This window comes from Giraffa tippelskirchi, chromosome 5 (genome assembly GCF_054371585.1).
Source record: "Giraffa tippelskirchi isolate mGirTip1 chromosome 5, T2T-mGirTip1v1.2.pri, whole genome shotgun sequence".
NCBI lineage: Eukaryota > Metazoa > Chordata > Mammalia > Artiodactyla > Giraffidae > Giraffa > Giraffa tippelskirchi.
The window spans coordinates 21,228,950-21,253,092 of record NC_137279.1 but is presented as its reverse complement, the minus strand read 5'-3'; the positions used below and the strand labels follow the sequence as shown (position 1 = coordinate 21,253,092).

General features: G+C 40.8%; 1 long non-coding RNA gene across 12 annotated transcripts in view; it reads right to left on the bottom strand.

The window, feature by feature from the left end:
• The window catches only part of LOC145507395 (uncharacterized), a 721,493-nt gene that overhangs the window by 346,179 nt on the left and 351,171 nt on the right, over positions 1-24,143 (bottom strand). Inside the window, exon 5 of one of the 12 annotated variants that reach the window (XR_014054824.1) lies at positions 17,983-18,082. The exons of the other annotated variants lie outside the window; for them this stretch is intronic. This is a non-coding gene — a long non-coding RNA (uncharacterized LOC145507395). The remainder of the gene's footprint in view (positions 1-17,982; positions 18,083-24,143) is intronic. 12 annotated transcript variants of the gene reach the window in all.

The window sequence follows — 24,143 nt, the reverse complement described above, 5'->3', positions numbered from 1 at the left end:
AAAAGATGTCAGCCTCATGAAGAAGGAAACTCTTTCTTACAAATCAGGGGCAATAAAAGGAAAGCAGAGGATTTGAGACTTGCCAGCATGCTTCCTGCAACTTCTGGAGACCAGGGTTCTAAACCCCATTCCATCAGTGACTAGTTCAGTGTTTTAGAATGTTCCTTTTAGGAATATGAAAGGGTACTTAATGGCTTGACTCCTAAACTCCCTCTCTGAAAGGAAAACATTTGGAGGTCAACCTAAATGCCAGCCTCCTCTTCTCCTAGGCCTGCTCCCCACAGCTCTTCACATATAAACCCTTGGGTAGTGCTGAGCTATTTTGGGTTTCAACCTCATCTGCCTTTCACATTAGGCTCTGCGTTAATTATGACGCTTCAGTGAAAACGAGCCTTCTGACAGTCTCAGGCTTGGAGAATGGAAGAAGGGATAAAGGCAACTCCAATTACAGGCTGTTAATTCTAATTAATGCCCACCTCCTGTGCTTGATATTCTAGACACACTCACCCCACTACTGGGGGGAAGAACTCAATTCACTCAGTGGCACAGGAACCAACAAATTAAGCCAGGCACTTGCTGGTCCCTATGGAACATGATCTTTCATGCAAAGAAGCAATTTATATGCAATAACCAGGAGGAACGCATAATCCTGTGTTTCTCCTTTTAAACTGTCTTTTGACATTCTTATGACTCATCTTCTATTCAGGAACGGAGAGTACAGCCTTTTAGAAACCAAAAATCATTTTCCTTCTTTGGTTCTAGAGCTCAAGTCAATCAAACAACCAAATACATACACATATGTACATATGCACATGTACATATACACAAACAAAATACTCTAACAGGCCCTGCAAGAAATATAAAGGATATAAAATCTGGTTCCTCTTAGAAATATGTCATAGGCACAAATTTCACTAAATCAAAATGTCTTCTGGACAACTAATACCTCCCCGCTGCTTTCTGAAGGATTTTAGCAATTAATTCTGCAGAGAGTGAATTCAAATGAAGAACAAGGCGGCCATGCAGGCTCTGACCAGAGCCCTACTTAAGGCACAAAGCTACTCAAGTTCTCAGTGACCTCTGCCCCTCTGCCTGTCCTCCTACTTCCTCTTTCACTGAGGGTTGACCACAGTGCAGCCCTGGGCCAGGAGCTGAGTGAGCAAATACAAAATGAACCATAATCCAGGTTCCTTCAGCCTGCAGCTCATAGGAATCCACTGCATTTGACATCTCCACGTTTCTCATTACCACTGCATTGCAAATTCCTCAAGGGCAGGGTTATGCCATCATCCTCTCTGGATCCTCAGGGCCAAGTACCCAGAACCCCACAGTCATGGGCATAACAAATGATAAAGGAATTACTGAAGGAATAAATAAATTAGATAAAGCAAACTTAAGTGGCTAAATGTTTTCAGCCTCAGAACCATCATCTCAGAGCATCTGTGGATAACACCCAACCAGGCCCTCTCCTTGTTGGAGAGATTTTCCTTGGTGACTCTCTCTGAAGTGGCATCCTTCCCACCTCTCACCTTCTACCCATAATTTACCTACCAGCACTCACCATAGTTAGAAGTCATCCTGCCTCTTCATGCTCTAATTTGATTATTGTCTATCCTAAGAGAATAAGTTCCAACAGAGCACAGACTTGTCAACTTTGCCTCTGTATCCTTGGCACTTAGCATAATGCTTAAAAAAATGTAAAAGCCTATATTTTATGAATGAATGAGTGAATGAGTAAATGGAGAATCTTGTGTCTAATTAATGTGTAAGAATTGCAGACCTATGAGAAAAGTTAACATAGCTTAATGTTTAACCAATCAATATATGTTAATAGGGAGAACAGGGCTCTACTAAAAACCACAGATAATAAGTAAGACATTGCCTTGAATGTCAAAGAGTTTACAATTTTGTAAGGGCCGAAAGACTTGTGTGTGCAGACACGCTCACACACAATTCCATTTTAAGAGCTCTTACAATAATGCAAATTAAGACACTGTAACAGTTGCTGGGAGATATAAAAGGATCCAGATGTCAAGGGACTTATTACTTTGTAGAGGGACTGATAGCATACAGGAGAAGGTAACTAATAACATCAAATGCTAGCTGATGCCAGTCATGTGAATCATAACTTCATGGACCACAGAAAAGAATGGTTATAATCACCCCTTGAAATGCCTCAAAGACTTCCTTCTCCCCCCCAGCCCCGACACTGTTAAATGGGCAGACTGGCCTATAACCAGGAAAAAGGTGTTCCTCACTTACTCTGTGAGTAAGCATCTAATATGCAGATGATCTCAAGAGCAAGGAAATCATTCATCCTACTCACCTATTCAAAGAAGGCTGTTTTGTAACTTTATGTTCTTCAGAGCACTTAACACACTACCAGCTGGCCATAAATTACAATTAGTAATAACAGCATCGTTATTCTGGGTTTTATTATTAGAGACATTAATTTTTAATGTTTGCTGTACTCAGATATGTGTGGAAGACTTGAAATGTATTTAATAATGATAACTTCCACCTTCCAAGCTCTAGTGATGGTCTACTGGAGTATAACCAAACAGCTCCACATTTAATGCTCTGAGCAGACTGGGGCAGCGAGAAAGAACAGGAAAGTGAATGGGCTGTTTTTAGCTGAGAAAGAATGTTTGCTCTGCAGGATCTGAAGCTCATCAGGCCTTCAGCTGCAGGTCAGTAGTATACACTCCAGTCTAGGAGGTCTCTCTGAGCCAGCTAGGCAGGGCAGACCCTAAAGACCCCCAGGGAAACAGGCTAAGAAAGAATCGCTCTGCATTTGGAATTGAACATTCTTAATATTGATTAAGATATTAAGATCAAGAATTAAGTTATGGTTAAGAATTAAGATTAAGATAAAAAACTAGGGAATTTTTGCAGAAACTAATGCTTGTGGCTGGTGATTTGTTATGTAAGTGAATATCGAAACACTCATATTTGAGTAAACATAAACAACTTTTTTTTGCACTTAATGTATTTATTTGAAACTTTGCACATGTATTAACTAAAAGCATTCTGCTATTTCATTAGAGTGTGATAGGCAGTACAGCAGTCATGTCTGTGCAGGAAAACAGAATATTATTACAAATGTACCATGTTTCATGGTGCTCTCCCCTGGAAAAGCAGACTCTACACTTGCTGACGGCATTTGATTTTAGTCCTGTGGGTATTATTTCCTCTAGAATATGTTCTTTCATTTTATCTGCTAGTTGACAAGGTGGATCTTTGCAGGGGGGCTCTTTTAGAAATGCCACAAGATGGATACAATGTGTCATTTTTGAACAGTTTATGGTAATAAACTTGTGTTTATAATATATACCCAGTTGGAATAAAATCCTAATGGAGCAAAATGGGAATGATAACTACAATCATAAGTTGTATAATAAACCCTTGATGCATTTTAAGCACTAACAACCTTGCGTGGTGATGTTAACTGTATCACTCCCTAAGAACATATTGATACGTCTATGGGCAATAACCTTTGGATAATAACAAAAGAGATATTAATATGTCTCTGGTCAATAATGTGTCAAAGTGAGCTGAGGAAGAACCTTTCTGGAGTGAGGAGGTAGGAGATAAAAGGAAATAGGGTCCTCTCCACTTCTCCCATCTCTAAGTGACAGGCCTTCTTGGGGCTCTGAAGGCTGGTGATTCCAACCAGTTTCAGCTCAGGGTGACTTATCACCCTTCTCTGCTTCCTTCTCCAGTCAGACTAGGCTGGATGAAGAGCCTATCCCTTGTCACTATGGCAAGATATTAGTGGGGATGAGCAGCCTCTGTCCAGGTTCTACCCTGACTTCTTATATAGTCTTGGATATCAGTTCCTTCCATTTAAATTGCATGCCCCTTACCAGCCCTGCACCAAAGACACCAGTCCCAAACTCTTGATGCTGGTAATTCATTCCATACAAAAGTGCAGTTTCATTTTCACAAGTGAGACTGGAATGTACCAAACTCAGCCTTCAACCCTGGTGTTTGGCCAAAATCTCTCATTGTTTGAGCTGTGGCCATCAAAAGGCTAAATAACTGAAGACTCACTTCAAAATCATTTCCGGGACCCATGGATGTATGTGAGATCAGTGATTGTGTAATCATAGGTCACTAGATTTTCAATGCAAGATAATCCAACCAGAAAAGAAAAAAAAAAAAAAAAAAAAACCCATGTCATTTGAATTTCTTTTCATATGAATTTTTTTTTTTTTCAAATATGGGAAAGTATTGTACAAGGAGCTTGGAATGAAAGTCTCTGTCTTGGAATTCTATCAGTTATGGTTAAATATACATTGATTATTGCAAAAGTAAAGCACTACAAAAATTAATGATGATTGTGCAAGCTGTTAATTTTAAGACAAAAACAGTTACTTAGAACTTTCAAATTTCTAAGCAAATAGGAAAATTAATGAGGAGTTAATACGAGTATGCTATTTAAACAACTTCAGAAGGAGCACTGTATCCTTTTGCAAACACAAATATTTATTACAGTGTAAATAACCATCAAAAAACGATAGAATGGGAAAGATTAGAGATCTCTTCAAGAAAATTAGAGATACCAAGGGAACATTTCATGCAAAGATGGGCACAAAAAAGGACAGAAACTGTATGGACCTAAAAGAAGCAGAAGATATTAAGAAGAGGTGGCAAGAATACAAGGAGAATTGTACAAAAAAGATCTTCATGACTCAGATAATCACGATGATATGATCATTCACCTAGAGCCACACATCTTGGAATGTGAAGTCAAGTGGGCCTTAGGAAGCATCACTACGAACAAAGTTAGTGGAGGTGATGGAATTCCAGTTGAGTTATTTCAAATCCTAAAAGACGATGCTCTGAAAGTGCTGCACTCAATATGCCAGGAAATTTGGAAAACTCAGCAGTGGCCACAGGACTGGAAAAGTTCGGTTTTCATTTCAATCCCAAAGAAAGGCAATGCCGAAGAATGCTCAAACTACCGCACAATTGCACTCATCTCAAACGCTAGCAAAGTAATGCTCAAAATTCTCCAAGCGAGGCTTCAACAGTACGTGAACCGTGAACTTCCAGATGTTCAAGTTGGATTTAGAAAAGACACAGGAACCAGAGATCAAATTGCCAACATCTGTTGGATCATCAAAAAAGCAAGAGAATACTAGAAAAACATCTGTTATATTGGCTATGCCAAAGCCTTTGACTGTGTGGATCACAATAAACTGTGGAAAATTCTGAAAGAGATGGGAATACCAGACCATCTGACCTGTCTCTTGAGAAACCTGTATGCAGGTCAGGAAGCAACAGTTAGAACTGGACATAGAACAACAGACTTTTTCCAAATAGGAAAAGGAGTACGTCAAGGCTGTATATCGTCACCCTGCTTATTTCACTTACATGCACAGTACATCATGAGAAGTGCTGGGCTGGAGGAAGCATAAGCTGGAATCAAGATTTCCAGGAGAAATACCAGTAACCTCAGATATGCAGATGATGACAACCTTATGGCAGAAATTGAAGAAGAATTAAAGAACCTCTTGATGAAAGTGAAAGAGGAGAGTGAAAAAGTTGGCTTAAAGCTCAACGTTCAGAAAACTAAGATCATGGCATCTGGTCCCATCACTTCATGACAAATAGAAGGGGAAACAATGGAAACAGTGAGAGATTTATTTTCTTGGGCTCCAAAATCACTGAAGATGGTGACTGCAGCCATGAAATTAAAAGACACTTGTTCCTTGGAAGAAAAGCTATGACCAACCTAGACCACATTTAAAAAGCAGAAACATTACTTTGCCAACAAAGGTCCCTCTAGTCAAAGTTATGGTTTTTCCAATAGTCATGTATGGATGTGAGAGTTAGACTATAAAGAAAGCTGAGCACTGAAGAATTGATACTTTTGAACTGTGGTGTTGGAGAAGACTATTGAGAGTCTCTTGGACTGCAAAGAGATCCAACCAGTCTATCCTAAAGGAAATCAGTCCTGAATATTCATTGGAAGGACTGATGTTGAAGCTGAAACTCCAATACTTTGGCCACCTGATGTGAAGAACTGACTTACTGGAAAAGACCCTGACGCTGGGAAAGATTGAAGTCAGGAGAAGGGGATGACAGAGGATGAGTTGGTTGCATGGCATCACTGAGTCTATGGACATGAGTTTGAGTAAGCTCCAGGAGTTGGTGATGGACAGGGAAGCCTGGCGTGCTGCAGTCTATGGCATCACAAAAAGTAGCCCACAACTGAGCAACTGAACTGAAATAACCATCCCAGAACTATGGACAGATGTTCATGACATTGTACAGAAGGCAGAGACCAAAACCATCCCAAAGAAAATCAGGTGCAAAAAGACAAAGTAGTTGTCTAAGAGGTTTTACAAATAGTCAAGGAAAGAAGAGAAGCAAAAAGCAAGGAAGGAAGGGAAACATATATCAAACTGAATGCAGAGTTCCAGAGAATAGCAAGGAGAGATAAGAAGGCTTTCTTCAATGAAAAATGCAAAGAAGTAGAGGAAAATAGAATGGGAAAGACTGGAGAAATCAAAAGCAAGGAAGGAAGGGAAACATATATCAAACTGAATGCAGAGTTCCAGAGAATAGCAAGGAGAGATAAGAAGGCTTTCTTCAATGAAAAATGCAAAGAAGTAGAGGAAAATAGAATGGGAAAGACTGGAGAAATCTTCAAGAAAATTGGAGATATCAGGGAACATATTATGCAAGGATGGACACAATAAAGGTCAGAAATGGTAAGGACCTAACAGAGGCACAAGAGATTAAGACAAAGCGGCAAGAATACACAGAAGAACTATATAAAAAAAACAAAAAAGAAAGAAAGAAAAGATCTTAATGACTGGGCTAACCACAGTGGTGTAGTCACTCACCTAGAGCCAGATATCCTGGAGTGTGAAGTCAAGTGGGCCTTAGGAAGCATTACTATAAACAAAGTTAGTGGAGGTGATGGAATTCAAGCTGAACAATTTCAAATCCTCAAAGATGATGCTGTTAAAGTGCCGTACTCAATACATCAGCAAATTTGGAAAACTCAGCAGTGGCCACACAGCTAAAGAATCAGTTTTCATTCCAATACCAAAGGGCAGTGGCAAAGACTGTTCAAACTAATGGACAACTGCATGCATTTCACATGCTAGTAAGGTTATGTTCAAAATCCTTCAAGCTAGGCTTCAGTAGTATGTGAACTGAGAACTTACAGATGTACAAGCTAGATTTAGAAAAGGCAAAGGAACAAGAGATCAAATTGCCAACATTCTTTGGATCATAGAGAAAGCAAGGGAATTTCAGGAAAAACATCTACTTCCATTTAATTGACTCCACTAAAGCCTTTGACTGTGTGGATCACAACAAATTGTGGAAAATTCTTAAAGAGATGGGAGTACCAGACCCCCTTATCTGTCTAATGACAAACCTGCATGCAGGTCAAGGATCAACAGTTAGAACCTTACATGGAACTACTGAATGGTTCAAAATTGGGAAAGGAGTACGTCAATGCTGTCTATTGTCACCCTGTTTATTTAACTTATATGCAGAGTACATCATGCAAAATGCTGGACTAGATGATTCACAAGCTAGAATCAAGATTGCAGCGGAAAATATTAATATGCAGATCATATTACTCTAATGGCAGAGAGTGAAGAGGAATTAAAGAGCCTCTTGGTTAGGGTGAAAGAGGACAGTTGGTTTAAAACTCAATATCCAAGAAACTAAGATCGTACCATCACTTCATGGCAAATAGAAGGGGAAAAAGTGGAAGCAGTGACAGATTTTATTTTCTTGGGCTCCAAAATCACTGTGGACAGAGACTGCAGCCATGAAATTAAAAGACACTTGCTCCTCAGAAGAAAAGCTATGAAAAACATAGACAGCATATTAAAAAGCAGAGACATTACTTTGCCAACAAAAGTCCATATAGTCAAAGTTATGGTTTTTCCAGTAGTCAAGTATCGATGTGAGAGTTGAACCATTAAGAAGGCTGAGTGTTGAAGAACTGATGCTTTCTAATTGTGCTGGAGAAGACTCTTGAGAGTCCCTTGGACTGCAAGATCAAACCAGTCCATCCTAAAGAATGTCAACCCTGAATATTCATTGGAAGAGCTGCTGCTGAAGCTCCAGTACTTTGGCCACCTAATGTGAAGAGACAACTCTTTGGAAATGACACTGATGCTGGGAAAGACTGACTGCAAAAAGAGAAGAGGGTGGCAAAGGATGAGATGGTTAGATAACATCACTGACTCATTGGACATGAATTTGAGCTAACTCTGGGAGATAGTGTAGGATAGGGAAGTCTGGCATGCTGCAGTCCATGGGGCCACACAGAGTCAGACAAGACTTACTGACTGAGCAATAGCAGAAACAATCTCAGGCAGAGTAACAGAGTAAGGAAGAAGTCGTATTCCTAATCTTTGCTGGTTTTTAAAAATCTGGCATTCGTAACATTAGACAAAGTAATCTTGGGAAAATGAACTGGCTACGACTCTCTTTTAGACCACATTCCCTACACCTCCAGCCACATGAACTGAGCATGAACGTGCCTTTAGGATGGAAGCTATATAACCTGGAGACCTCGATGACTAACCGGTGGTTGGCAGAGCCAAGAGATTGTTGCTCATGTACCATAATGTCAAACTTAAAAACATGACTCCTAAAATTTTTCATAGTGAACTTTTTGGAATAAATGCATTTAAAAACTAAAATTTGCTATGTAGATTTGTAACTCGGAAGTTCATTCTCTAGTAGTCATATTTGACTTCAGCCAAATGTTGATTTTTAACAGCTGACTCTTGATCACTACGAATATAAACATGTGTTCCACTCACCTCTTAGGCTCTTCTCCCTGACCTCCTCTCTCAGCAACAACAGGTAACTACATCCCGAGGAAGTCTACACAAAGAGCCTAAAACAATTATTAAATGATCTCTCCAGGTTTGAGCTCCCTAAGCTGCCTTTCTCCCCTAATACTAAGTCTGTTATCTATTTAAGTTAGGCTTCCCTGGTAGCTCAGCCTGTAAAGAATCTACCTGCAATGTAGGAGACCCCAGTTTGATTCCTGGGTCAAGAAGATGCCCTGGAGGAGGAATAGGCTACCAACTCCAGTATTCATGGGCTTCTCTGGTGGCTCAGATGGTAAAGAATAGACCTGCAATGCAGGAGACCCCAGTCCAATCCCTGGCTTGGGAAGATCCCCTGGAGGAGGGCATGGCATCCCATTTCAGTATTCTTGATACATGGATAGCTGACTGCACCCAACACATTCTGCACATCCAGCCTATGTTAGTGCCTTTCCAGCATGGGACCCACAGCCCATGACGTTGGAAACAAGGTGGACAGTACCTTCTCCCTCAGGCTTTTGGTCAGAGGCTTCCAGGCTCTCCCTTCTTGCCCCTACCCAGCTCAAATGTCCAGGCTTCACCCATCGTCCTCTTCTCTTCCCTAACAAAATCTCCCTCCCACACAACAGAGAGAGTCATCCTGAGGGGAAGACCCACAAGCCCTTCATGACATGGTTTACATGGTTACTGACCTCTAGGATTGAAAAGGCTTTGAACTTTGAGAACTCAGTGTCTTTGTTTCATCAACTCTACATTAAAAGAAAAAAAAAAAATTCTTCTACATCCTGGAAGAAAAAGCAGCAGACCTTGACCACAACCCCCTCAGATGGGCCACAAGGCTTCACAGATTCGCTTCTGTAACCCACCCACCCTGCCTCCCATCCTGGTTACCTCCTTAGACGTGCCATGGTGAGGCCTTGCCTGTACCACTGAGAGCAGTAAACATGCCAGTGTAATTAATGTCTTAACAACTTATTACAATCCTCAGATAATTAATCACAAAAGCTAAACATGCTGTCTCACCCTCCTAATGTGCTAATGCTCTAATTATTATGCCTCAATTAAGAGGAAGTCAATGCTCCTTGCTTAGAAGTGCATGCTTAATAAGGGCTCACGCATGGCTCGGGCACACAGTAGTAGGTGGCAGGGAGCGGAGGAGGAGAGATCTTTCTAAGGAAGCTTTATAGCCGCTTCGGACAAGAAAGCGACAACCTCCCTTTCTTGAATTTTACCCTTGGATGGACGCTGAATTCTTAGAATCTACTGGGGCTTAGTGCTGTCTCTCAGAAAGGGCGGAATGCTGTCCCAAGTGAAGGTGTGCCTATGTGGTAGCACCTGTGTGCATATCTGAGATGGTAAACTGGAACGCATCATTCCCTTTATGATATTCATGTGTGAGCATGGCCCATGGGGCTGGCCACCTCCTGGAAAACCGAGGACCCAGGGTGCTTGGCATTTGGGGAAGGAGCTCAAGGAGTGAAGGCTCTCCCTCTAAATTAGATTTTCCACTTGTCTCCAAATTGTCTTAAACAATGTTTTTTCTTTCTTGAAGTAGACTTTAAACTTATCTGAAATAAAGTTTACATTGTTAGTACCTAGGATTTATCCATACACATCCATACTTAAACACAACACCAAAACAAAATTTACCAAAGTAAAACCACCATTCATGAAGGCATTTTTTCTATTGTACAGTCTATTTTAGTTCATCTTCAAAAAACATGGGTTACAACCCACTAGATTGAGCTCATAACCCACAAATATATCTCAATTCAGAAGTTGAAAAATACTGGTCTAGAAGGTGAAAAGTCCACTAGGATGTTCCCCTTTGCTGAATCTCTCAACTGAGGCTGAGATCTGACTTCCTAGTCCTGAGGGTCATTTTATCAACTAGTCCTAAATATTCACTGAGAAGTCATATGTCCTTCATCCCTGAAGCATCAGCTATCTGCCTCCTCACCTGGCTACCTACAACTGGGGCCGAGTAGGAATGACCCATCAGTCCCAAAACCTAACTACACATACACACACAATTTCAGAATAATGACATTCTTAAAAAAACTGTTTGGGATCCAACATTTTGGAGAATCTTTTTAAGGAAAAAAGAACTTTTTGAATCACTCTGAGCATAAAAACCAAGAGAAAATAAAACTCAGTCCAACCCTTGCTTGGGGCCATTGTGTTTGGTTTTCATTTTTCTCCTCATTTACCACACCTGGAATGCTCTCTCTTATAGACATACACATACTACTATATTTAAATATTTAATAGATAACCAACAAGAACCTACTCTATAGCACAGGGAATGTTTCTCAATATTCTGTAACAATCTAAATGGGAAAAGAATTTGAAAAGAATAGATGTGTATGTATTCTTGAAGCACTTTGCTGTTCACTTGAAATTAACACAACATTGTTAATCAACTACACATTTTTAACAAAATTTAATGTCTTCTTTGTATATATTCAAATAAAAAAACCCACTTTGTAAAAAGAAAAAAAATAACATGAGTGCCACATCTGGGTACATGGTGTCAGGCCAGGCCTTTCTGGATGCAGACCTGCCTGTGAGAGACTGCTCTGGCCATTGCACCTGCTCTACCCCAAGTCCACTCCATTAGGGGCCAGGCCCTGGACCCTTCACACATACACACACTCCTGTCGCTGTGGCTGTGACAAGTTTCTGGGGGTAGTAATGCTAAGTCTCCACAATCTTATATCAACTTATCTCCAGAAGACCATTTTTTATTCCTTATGCTGTTACTGCTCAGTCATTAAGTCATATCTGACTCTTTTGCAACCCCATAGATTGTAGGCCACCAGGATCCTCTGTCCACAGGATTTTCCAGCAAGAAAACTGGAGTGGGTTACCATTTCCTTATCCAGGGGATCTTCCTGACCCAGAGATCAAACCCATGTCTCCTGCATTGGCAAGCAGATTCTTTACCACTGGGCCACCTGGGAAGCCATACGATGTGTACTAGACACTATTTCTTGAACTTTGGGAGATGCTGAGACACACCATCTGCTCTTTAACAGTTAACGGACTTCTCAGAAAGATGAGACAGAAGCATATAAAGGAAAAGCTCTCAGTTCAGGGCAGTATTTGGTAAGCGGCACATAAATGATATTGTTTAGAAGAGCGGTAGAGGGATTCTGGGGTGATGAATGATGTCTAGCTGAGGGAGCAGGTGCGGGAGCTGGGCCTTGAAAAAGCACAGATAACACTTTCAAGTCTACAGTTCAACCCTGTAGACCCTTGGAGTCATCCCTGAATCTATTTTATTTTTTCTATATTCTCATCCAAATCCTGTCCATATTCTCTTGACTCTACCTTCAAAACATATAGAGAATTCAAATACTTCTCTTACCTCCATCACTATCACCTTGTCCAAAGCTCCATCACCTCCCACCTGCTGCTGCTGCTGCTAAGTCGCTTCAGTCGTGTCCGACTCGGTGCGACCCCATAGACGGCAGCCCACCAGGCTCCGCCATCCCTGGAATTCTCCAGGCAAGAATACTGGAGTGGATTGCATTTCCTTCTCCAGTGCATGAAAGGGAAAAGTGAAAGTGAAGCTGCTCAGTCGTGTCCGACTCTTAGCGACTCCATGGACTGTAGCCTACCAGGCTCCTCCGTCCATGGGATTTTCCAGGCAAGAGTACTGGAGTGGGGTACTTGCCTTCTCGGCATCTCCCACCTAGATCATTGTAAATGCCTCTCACTGGTCTACCCACTTTGGGGTTTGCCTCCCTACCGACTATTGCCCACACCGTAGTCAGGAAGATCTACTTAAAACTTAAGTCAGAACATGTCATTCCTCTGGCTTTTCATCTCACTCCTTACCATGCCTTACACAGCTCAGACAGTCTGACCCTTCATTAATTCTCCACCTTCATCTACTACTACTATTCTCTAACCCCTAAATCACTCTATTTCAATGGCACTGAGCCTCTTAATATTCTCCAAACATACCTCACATGCTCTTGGAGCCCCTCCAGACATCTGCCTGGCTCACTCTTACCCCTTCCAGGTCACTGCTCAAATGGCATCTTCTCAGTGACGCCCTCCCATACCACGGTTCAACCCATACCACACTAATTAATGCTGCAAAAATCCCCAAAACTCTCTAGTATCTGTTTCTGTTATCTTTCTCTGTAACTTATCACCATCCGATGCCATTGATACATGACTTGTTTACAGTCAGTCTCTACTTACTTAAACACAAGCTGCATATCAGGAGGAGTTTTGTCTTTTATTTTTGCATAGCACCTAGAACGGTTTCTGCTATGTATTAGGTGCTCATTAACTTGGGTGGTTGGGAAAGGACATTGAGCAAAAGAATTGTGTGAACAAAATCACAAAGATGGGAAAGTACCAGGTGGGATGGGAGGGGAGGGAGTGAGGAGGCTCACTTGGCAAGACTGGGAGTTTTGCTCTGGAGGAAACTAGGGATTGAGGCTGAAAATGTGAGGATGAGGGTTCTTTTTCTTCCAGGCCAAGTCTCCCCACATCGAGCACCGTCTGCCGCAGCCAGAGAGAACTGATATACTACTCTTAACATCTGTTTAAAAATGCAGGCCCTTATTGTCAGGAGGAACTGTTTTTTTCATTTGCCTGAGGTCTTTGACACGTCATTTTCTATGATCACAAATTAGGATTGACATAAATACACAACCATGTATAAAGCACAGGGATCTCAGCTTGGTGCTTTCTGATGACCTAGAGGGGAGGGAGACTCCAGAAGGAGGGGACATATGTATACACATAGCTGATTCACTTCATTGTACAGCAGAAATTTAACACAATATTGTAAAGCAACTATGCCCCCAATAAATAAAAAACAGAGAAAACAAAAGCTTCTCAGGACAACATGTAAGGCACTACCTTCCCTGGCAGGAAATTCAAAGATGGCTTTAATTTTCAGAGATGATGGATCATGAGGTGGATAAACCAATGTGCCTTTCAAATAGCTCTCTTCTAAGAATTCAGCATGCTCCCAAAGAAAGGTGCTTTGGGAAACAGATGTCTTTGGACACTGATAGTAGGTCTATGGGATGGGTAGGAGCAGAAGACATGGAACCTGAGAGAAAGCTTTCAATCATGGGACTTCAAGAATGAGGTGGACCCTTCTTGGAGGTTAGGGACAGATGCTGTCCCCAAATTGTTGTTACCCTAAACCATAAGAGAAGAGCATAATTTATATCATTTAGTGTGAGTGTATATGTGCACGTGTATGTGTGTGTGTATGTGTGTGTGAATTTACCAAGATGGTAAAGAATCCGCCTGCCATGCGGGAGACATAGGTTTGATCCCTGGGTTAGGAAGTTCCCCTGGAGGAGGGCATGGCAACACACTCCAGTATTCCTGCCTGGAGAATCCCCATGGACAGAGGAGCCTGGTGGGCTATAGTCTATGGGGTCGCAAAGAGATGGACACGACTGAGCAAGTAAGCACAGCTCAGTGCAATTACATAAATTCTTAATTATGTGAATGAAAGTTCTAGATTGACAAGGAAGATGTTGCTCCCAGGATCTCATAAGAGTAAACTGTCTTCCCAAATGGCAACTGAACGGAAAACAAGGTAAAGTATTAGACTCAAGAGGACAAGAGTGTTCATCAGGAGCTGGTCCTTGCTTGCATTCTTTCTCTAGTATTTACTAGCAATCAACATATACCTTAGGGCAAGTCAGGAGACTTTGTTGAGACTTCATTTCCCTCAGATGTATAAAAGGGGTAATAATTTCTAACTTACAAAATTGCTATGAGACTTACATGAGGCAATGCCGTGGAGGAGTTTTGTAAGGTGTTGCATCAATTAGCTCTGCCAAAAAAACATGCTGCATAAACAAACCACCCTAAAACTCAGTGGTTTAAAGCATTTGTTTATTCTTACTGATGCACAAATGGCTGATTCAGCCTGGGCTCACTAGGGCTTAGCTGAACAACTTTCCTGATCCTCAACTGGCTTCATGCATATGTTTGGTGATCAAATTGGAGACAACTGATCTGCGCATGGCTTACTAACACCGATCATCTCAGTTTCACATGTGATGTTCAGACTATTGCCAATGTGTTCCGGAGAACTGGGGAAACAGCAGGAGTCTTTCTGGCTTCTCAGTGTAGGACTCTTCAAGATTCCAAATGATCCTTCTTTTCTGCCATCAGCCCTGCACTCCCTAGCTGGTCAAGTCCAGGAACACTATTAACTATCAGCCATCGAAGAAGGCAGGATCCTCTACTAATGAAGAGCACAGACTTGGTGGTCAGATAGACCAGGATTTGAGTCCCTGATCTGCTATTGCTATGTAATCTTAAGTTATTTAACTGCCCTAAATCTTACTTTCCTTATCAAATATTATTATTGTTTCCTTGGTTATCTTATCTAGCCTCATGGCTTTAAATATCCATAAACTGATGATGATGCTAGAATTTCTCCCTTCCAAGTACTAACCAGGCCCGACCCTGCTTAGCTTCCGAGATCAGACGAGATCGGGCGCGTTCAGGGTGGTATGGCCATAGACGATGCTAGAATTTCTAACACCAGTTCTTCCCCTGGGCTCCATATTTATACATCTCCTAATCCACATCTACGTCACTAGCATCTAAAACTAAATATACCTAGAGTGGCTCTCCTAACATTGCCCCAAAATCTGCTCCTCCCATGCTCCTTCTGATCTCATGGACTAGCATCTTCATTCTTCTAACTGATCAGACCTAAAGTCTTATTGTTATCTTTCTTTTATGTCCCATATTCAATGTTCAGGAAAATCCTATTGGCTTAGCATCTAAAATATTTGTTAAACCCAGGGAACTCATCACCAAGTCCACTTTGAGAACCATTGTCCAAGCCACCATCATCTCTTACATGGACTATTGCTTTGGTTACCTAACAGTCTCTCTGCCCCCAGACACCTTCAATAAAGTCATTAGCCAGTGAGTCAGATTGTATCTCTTTTCTGTTCAAACCCTCCAACAGATCCCCATCTCACTCGTTGTAAATGCCAGATTCCTTACATAGCCTACAAGGCCTCAGGATCTTATTTTCCAGTACTTTGCTCTTTCCACTTCAACTACAGACTAGCACTTGTCACTGGCACTTGCTATCGACCTCTACAAGGATTAAATCATGAGCTGCTGTAGCTGCTAATTTTTAACACCCTGTGAAAGGAGTTCAGGGTGGGGAGCAGAAATTAGGCACTCTGTGCTCTGGGAAAAACTGGCAGAACAGGTCTTCAGATACTTAAATATTTTTAGGAGATGATATTACGAGCCCAATTCTTATAACTCCTATCTAGAAAAGTACTAAAATCTTTCATGGTGACATCTACTCATGAGACTAGCAGAAACCTTCTGCAAAAAATATGTGCTTGATCGCATGGACTCCACCTTCACCAAAATCACATATATACTGACCTTCCCCCTAGCTCTTTGGAGCAGTTTCTCAGAGGTATCTGAGGTGCTGTCTTCTGGGCTGTAGTGCTCATTTTGCTCCAAGTAAAACTTAACTTACAACTCTCATTTTATGCATTTTTTTAAAGCCAGCACACTATAGCCACAGAAACCTCCTTGCTGTTTTCCAGAGCTTTGTACTTCTAGCTTCCTTTTTCTGAAATATTCATTTCCTCAAATACTTGCATGGATGACTCCCTTCTCTCCTCCAGGTCTTTACTCAAAGCTCACCTTCTCTCTGAGGCCTTCCTGGCTATCCTGTCCTCACTCTCTGCCGTTTTTTTTTTTTTCCTTAAACTTTATCACTATCTAAAACACTGATGATTTTACTTCTTTATTTTGCTACCAGCTACCAGAAATGTAAGGTCCATATAAGGTGGGTTTTTTGTCCATCCTATACACTATTGTACTCCCTGGGTCTAGAACATTGCCAGGCATAATATATTTGTTGAATGAATGAGGGAAAAAAAGGAATATTGCACAGATTACATGAGATAATACATGTAAAATTGTAACACAGTCAGTGCTCCAGAAATGACAGCTCAATATAAACAGCAAATAGAGCCCCAAGCCTTAGGTGTCTGAGGCTAAACTCTGACTCTGTATAGTGTGTTTTTACTAACGTTCTGTATATGTATTTCTGTGTGTGTGCATGCTAAGTCACTTCAGTTGTGTCCCACTCTATGCGGCCCTATGGACTGTAGACCCCCAGGTGATGCTTTTGAATTGTGGTGTTGGAGAAAACTCTTGAGAGTCCCTTGGACTGCAAGGAGAGCAAACCAGTCAATCCTAAAGGAAATCGGTCCTGAATATTCACTGGAAGGACTGATACTGAAGCTAAAACACCAATACTATGGCCATCTGATGCAAAGAACTGACTCATTGGAAAAGACCTTGATGCTGGGAAAGATTGAAGGCAAGAGAAGAAGGGGATGACAGACGATGAGATGGTTGGATGGCACCACTGACTCGATGGACATGAGTTTGAGCAAGCTCCAGGTGTTGGTGATGGACATGGAAGCCTGGTGTGCTACACTCCATGGGGTTGCAAAGAGTAGGACACGACTGAACGACTGAACTAAACTGAGGCTCCTCTTTCCATGGGATACTCCAGGCAAAGATACTGGAATGGGTTGCCGTGCCCTCCTCCAGAGGATCTTTCCAACCTAGAGATCGAACTTGAGTCTAAGAATATTACCAGGGATGTCTCCTGTGTAGCAGGCAGGTTCTTTACCTCTAGCACCACCTAGGAAGCCAGATATGTGTTTCTACTGGGGCCCAAATCAGTTCTCTTTCCCCAGTATCTTCTTGCACGCAGTAGATGCTCTATATAATTTTATTCAATCAAAGTAAAAGTAGATGAGTCTGAAATTGCAGGTGACTGGTCACATTGTTCCCACATGTTGATAAAAATCTAAAGGGGGCTGCCCCTCTGAGGAGTAAGTGAGCATCAGAGCTCTACTGGGCCTTGACACAGAGTCAGTTGACAAATTTAAAATCCATTGGGCACCAGAATAACTAGGCTGTTAGATAGGTAGACAGATACCTGCCTAACTTACAAGCTTTTTCTCCAATCTCCAGGTGCCCTCAGAAAATCCTATTTCCCATCAGAGAGCAGTTCTATTTTTATTTATAGCTATCCCAAGAACAATAATGAAAACCACCACAGACAAAATTATACATGTCTACAGAGTTCATTTCCTCTTAAACTCACAAAGTACAAGAGGATGATTCATTCTTCTGATAGGAGATTGACAACTGTGTGTTTCTTGTTGTGCGCTATGAGGTTTCAGCTTAATTCCCTGCCATTTTACCTAACAAAAGAAAAAAAAAAAAAAAGATGATGCGTCTGTGAACAGCGTCTCTCTTTTCAGTGGTGCAGCAAAACACCCAAAGAGACGAATCCAATACCACATTTCCAAGTCTGAACTCTTACAAAGGCAACTGTGTTTGGGGGCATGTTTTCATTTCAAGCTACCTCATTCAGCCTCTAACTCTCATTTATCTGGCTATGGCACACATTTATGGAGCTTCTATTAATACTGTATAATGTGCAGTGGGTGTCTCAGGTTGCAAAGCCCAGACATGATGACAAGAGAAGCTCAACAGCAACCCTAGAATTAAACAATATAAAACAAACCAAGAAACATTACAAGGTGATGTGTGATAAAATGTCTGGTGATGGCATGTGGACATTAGTTCATTAGCAATAGACCATGTAGGCAGAAATCCCAGGGAAAGCTTCATGGAAAAGGTAGTACTTTGGTACTTGAGTCATAAGAAGGGATTTGAACAAAGAGTCTAAGAGAATTAGCGTAAACACTTAGGAGTGAGCAAGGCTTGTGAGTTTGAGCCCTAAGTTGTCCACGCATTTTATACAAAAAAGTATGTCATTAATAAAATGTCAAATGTAAAGTTTGAGTCCTGCCACTAGTAATATCAGTATCTCAAATGAAAAGGTTACTGTACTAAAAACAACTGTAAAAGATTATTGGGCCAATGTCATTTGTTAAAAGGAGCAGAATAGGGGTGTGTGTGGGAGGGAGGTTCAAGACAGAGGGGATATATGTATGCTTCTGGCTAAATCACATTGTTGTATGGCAGAAACCAACACAACATTGTAAAACAATTATCCTCCAATTAAAAATGAATTAAAAAGAAATTAACTAGAGGCCAGATAAGAAAAAAAATAACAGAACAATTAAAACGTTTTTTTCCTAAGCTAAACTCCTTCTGGGTTTTATAGTAACTATTTCCTGAGATGTTAATCCTAGTCATGATTCTGATGTCACCTTGCCATTATAGCTCCACCCCTCAACAAGGTGAACTGAAGCTTTCCTTCAACTGCCATGATAACCCGAGATCACTGAGACATTTTTTTTCTTCTTCTTCTTAATCTCTAAGGATCTTCTGGTCTCTGGCTGCATCTGCTAAAGCCCAAAGCAGCTTTACATCACTGCTCTTCTTGGCAGATCCCTGCAGCCAAACAACTGCTCACCACATGTTTCCCATTCTCCAGGCTGATAACCTTCACTTCTACCACTTCAGCTTGTCCAGGGTGGGGGCAGAAAGAGGCTCAGGCCTCAGCTCCCCTTAAGGTGCACTTTTCATAGCAGACTAGAGCATGCTCGATCCTTTCCAAGGGCTGAGGGATTTACAAACCAAGGTCCTGACATTCTATAACAAAAAATTAGGAAAACTATCAAATATACAAAAGAAGAATTTTATCAATCCATCTTCTTAGGATCATTGAGGCTTACACCTGCTATGTGTAGCAGAGATACACACCATTTTTGTTTTCTCAAAGACATATGAAAGCTACATTTTCCAGTCTCTCTTGCAATTAGGTTAGAGGCCGTGCAACTAAGTTTTTGCCAATGAAAGATCAATTGGAGATATGTAAAGCCACTTGTAGTCCTGGTCCTAAAAAGCATCATGCCAGAAACTTCCACTCCTTGCTTCTCTTTCCAGTGAAACTATGAGTTTCAGTTGGCATAACTACATGATAGATGAATCCCAGATCTCTGAGTCACTTCCTGAAGAAGAGTCATCTAATCCATATGAGAAAGTGACATGGGCAATAAATAAGCCTTTCTAATGCTAAGCCACAGATAATTCAGAGTTTATCTGTTACTTTAATATAGTATAGCCTACACTGATGAATACACACTGTGGAAAAGACAGAAAATTGAACTCAGATTATTGCTTCCATTAATAACAACTGCTATTAACAATGTTTTTCTATGCTGGGCACTGTGCTGAGCACTGTATGTATGAAAGAGCTAGTAAGTGTGTGTGTGTAAAAAACAATTACCCATTTTACAAATGAGAGAATTGAGACTCAGAGAGGTTTACAACAAGCTGCTCCAAGGTCAAACAGTTAGTGATGAAGATTTTCTGATGCCTGAGTTTAGGCTACTTCAATGATTTTATGTCTCTCTCTCTTGGTAAAGATCCCCTCTTTCCATTTTTGGAAGAGATTACCTCAATTGTGTTCACTTTCCTTTATTGAAATCTTATTATTCTTTCTACCAAATTCAGAATTTTCTCCATACTATCTCATTACTTGCCTTACAGAGTCTGAGCACAATAGTTTCCAGCACATTCTGTATTGTCAATCATTATTGAAGCCCAGTGGGAATTGTCCATCACTTTGAGTCCTTATCCTGAAAATGAGAACCTGTCGACTAGTTTAGCTATGATCCAATCAGAAGTAAAGTGTTATAGGAAAAATAACCTAGTGTTTTGGTCTATGCCACTGCAGTCATTAAAATATTAATTACACCCAAATCAATCTAAATAAAATAAATCTAGTCTACAACTATTTATTGAGTCTCCTGTGTGTACAGGGCATCATAGAAGCAAAATTGTTTTGTGGTTTACATCTGAGTTCTGGGTCCTAATGAGCCTCAAGAGACAGCCTTAGGCAGCAAGTGTGGTTTCCAAATCATATATATTTTTACATTAAAGGAAAAAAATTCACCTTCATTTCCGCTAATAAGATAAAATAAATTAAGATCCTATTTTGGTAGTAGATAGCATGTATGTATACCCCAGTGCTTTCATATCTGTAATTAAATTTCATCATCATAGCAATGCCACGAAATAACTAAACTGGCTATAATTATTCCCATTTGCCCATGGTAAAATTGAGGCTCACTGACATGCTAATGCTCTTCACAGTGGCAGAACTAAGTGAGAATGAAGCAAGGTCTCCAGTAATCTGAAACTGAACAACCTATGCACTTCTTAAAAAAGAGCCCTTGGCATTGCATATAATTCTGATAACTTCCATCCTATCCTAATCACACAGATCAGCTGTAGCAAACCTTTATCAGGAACCAGCATATGTAGGACAAGGCTTTAGAATGTTTTAATGTTCCATCTAACCCACCTTTTATTTCTCACTTAAAAACATAAATCTGCTGAATCACATGGAGCTGATCCACTATGGCACTTCCTGACCTTTCTTTCATCAGTGAACACATTATTCATATGAAAACTTTTATCATCTTATGTGCTCCCATAAGCTCTGCATATAAAATCTAGAATATATTGTGTCTCCACTCCAAGTAGGATATTCTGGCCTCATTTTGCTTCAGAAGTAAGCTCCAATGTTCTAAAATTAATTACTTCTGATGATATTTTCCTAGTGGGTCCCTTGATGGCCATGAAAGAAAGGTCCAGGTGGGTTATAGGCAAGGTGAACAAACAGCTCATTTGCCAAATAATTTATTTGGAAACTGCTATATCTGGTGCTTTCAACATAATTCCAACAGGAAATGCAATACACCCCCAAATGGATCAAATGCAGGGATCTATATGAAAGGTTATTCAGAGAGCAATGGGTCAGGATACTGAGGTACCCAGAGACTGACAACAGATGAAAGCTGCTACACTGCCAGGGAAGAAGGGGCAAGGGGAAGAATTAGTGTAATCAGAAGCCCAAGGCTACAGTGATGGCAGGGAATAGCTACTGCCAAAAATACCACACCACACTAAAGCTGGGAGAGAGCAAGAGAGAAATGTCATAATTTCTCTCCTGCCATCCTCTGGTCTCTTGCTGATGCCTCCTACTATCCGAACCCCATAAGGGACCAGTGAGCAAAGGAGTCCTGATGATAGAGTCTGTAATAGACAGTTTCTGAAGTACAGAGCAAGCCAAGGAAGGACAGAAAATGAATCTGGGGCTGGGGTGGGAGTCAGTGGGGGATGGTTCAGACAAAGAATTACCAGTACATCTGGTGATTCACAGGCCTTCAGCTGTACATTTTGTCTGCAAGGGTGGGAGGTAGTTTTTATAAGAATGAAGCCCCTTTTCAACATTCCACCATCTGACGCACACATAAAATACTGATGTAAAAATGGCTCTGACCTGAATACATATCGATGTTGTTTAATGTGTTAGTAAATACAGTCGTTGGCTGTTGCAGGAGAATTATGCATCATCAACTGACATAAAAAGGGAATGTAATGTCATCTTCAATTGCTGTTAGAAGAAATAGGATAAAATTATGAGCAATTAGGAAAAGAAATATTGTATCCCTATGGCAGCTCAGGTTTTACTGAAAATTCTGTTAGATTGGTTACGTGAGCCACCACATAAACCACTGGGGCCCACACCCAGGCACAGGAAAGAGTTATGACCAGAAAATATGTTTCCATGGCAAAGCTTCAAGGAATTTAACACCCCGAAGTAGCTTGGAGCACATCAGTGGCACAAGGTCAATGAAGAAACCTGCTCTAAACATGAAGAGTGTTTACAAGCATTCTGTAAATGTGATTTAGAAAACTCTTATCTCACAGATGCCAATATTTAAGATAACAAATGACTCACAAGAAAAACAAGAGCAGTCCCCTCAAGGGAATCATGTGCTAAGAAAATACAGATCTGGATCTAAGGGAATGGGAACTGGGGCTGTGGCTTCATTCTAAACAAACAGTATCTATCTTTGGAAGTGGATTTCCAGTTTTGGCTTCACTGTATATGATGGTTCTGTAATACCTATCAATTAGTTTTCTCCTTGAAAAAGGATCACTGTTCTTTTAATATCCATTTGCTCTGAAATTGAGGAAGGCCTAGTATTGACCTCTGAAATATTGTTGAAAGAGACCTGAAGCTCTCTGAACTATGAAATCAAATACAGTCTTTTCACTCTGGCATTCAAGGCCCTAATCCATCTTCCCAGGCTTACCTCCAAATATTTTCTTACAAGTCAGTAAATGTCACTTTCATTTTATTGTTTCTCCTATCAATAATTTCCGTCTTTGCTGATCATTAATCTATTCATCCTTCAAGACCACCTTCTCGGCAGATCATTTCCTGATCTCTGCTACTGCTACTGCTAAGTCACTTCAGTCGTGTCCAACTCTGTGCGACACCATAGACGGCAGCCCACCAGGCTCCGCTGTCCCTGGGATTCTCCAGGCAAGAATACTGGAGTGGGTTGCCATTTCCTTCTCCAGTGCATGAAAGGGAAAATTGGAAGTGAAGTCACTCAGTCGTGTCCGACTCTTAGCGACCCCATGGACTGTAGCCTACCAGGCTCCTCTGTCCATGGGATTTTCCAGGCAAGAGTACTGGAGTGGGATGCCATTGCTTTTTCCTGATCTCTACAAAATACTAATTCCTCCAGTCTTTTTAATACTCATAGCATTCAATTTGTTAATTAAAATGGTACTTACTTTCTCCTATCTTACATTTTAGTCATTTATACCCTTGCTTACTTTTCTCTAAGATGTTGGAAGTTCCTTGAAAGGAGGGCTCACTCCCTTCATAAACCCTACAGAGTCTAATACTGTGAATTTCATACACTAGGGGCTCTGTCAAGATGCTGAAGTGAGTTGGCCCGAATGATATTAGCGAGGATGAGGGAATGAATGAGAGACTCTCCTTAAAGTTCACAAAAGTAATCAAGACTTCCTCTCTCTGAGTCACAGATAAAATAGATTTTCTCAACATTACCAGAAAAGATGATTCAACATAAAGGGGACTCAATACTTTAGACTGTCTTGTAAGTCTGAGAGATGGTTAACTCCAAAAAGGCATTTTCCAAGCCCTCATAATGCTCTCCAAAAGTGATTTTATTCATACCAATAGTACATAATTCCTATTGCTGTTAATTTCTAAATATAAATTTCTAGATCTCAGTTCTCTCCAAATATCCTAACGTCAGAACTTATCTCCTGAATATGTCTCTTTGGATTTCCCAAAGTCATCTCAAATTCAACATGATATATCTGAAATTCACTGTCTCTAACCCAACTTCCCCTTGCTCTCAACCTCACAATCTCTTTTCATTTCAAATTTGCCCTCTCAGTTAATAGCATGTTCATCGATCATGTTTGACTATCTAGATGTCATCCTGAGCTGCC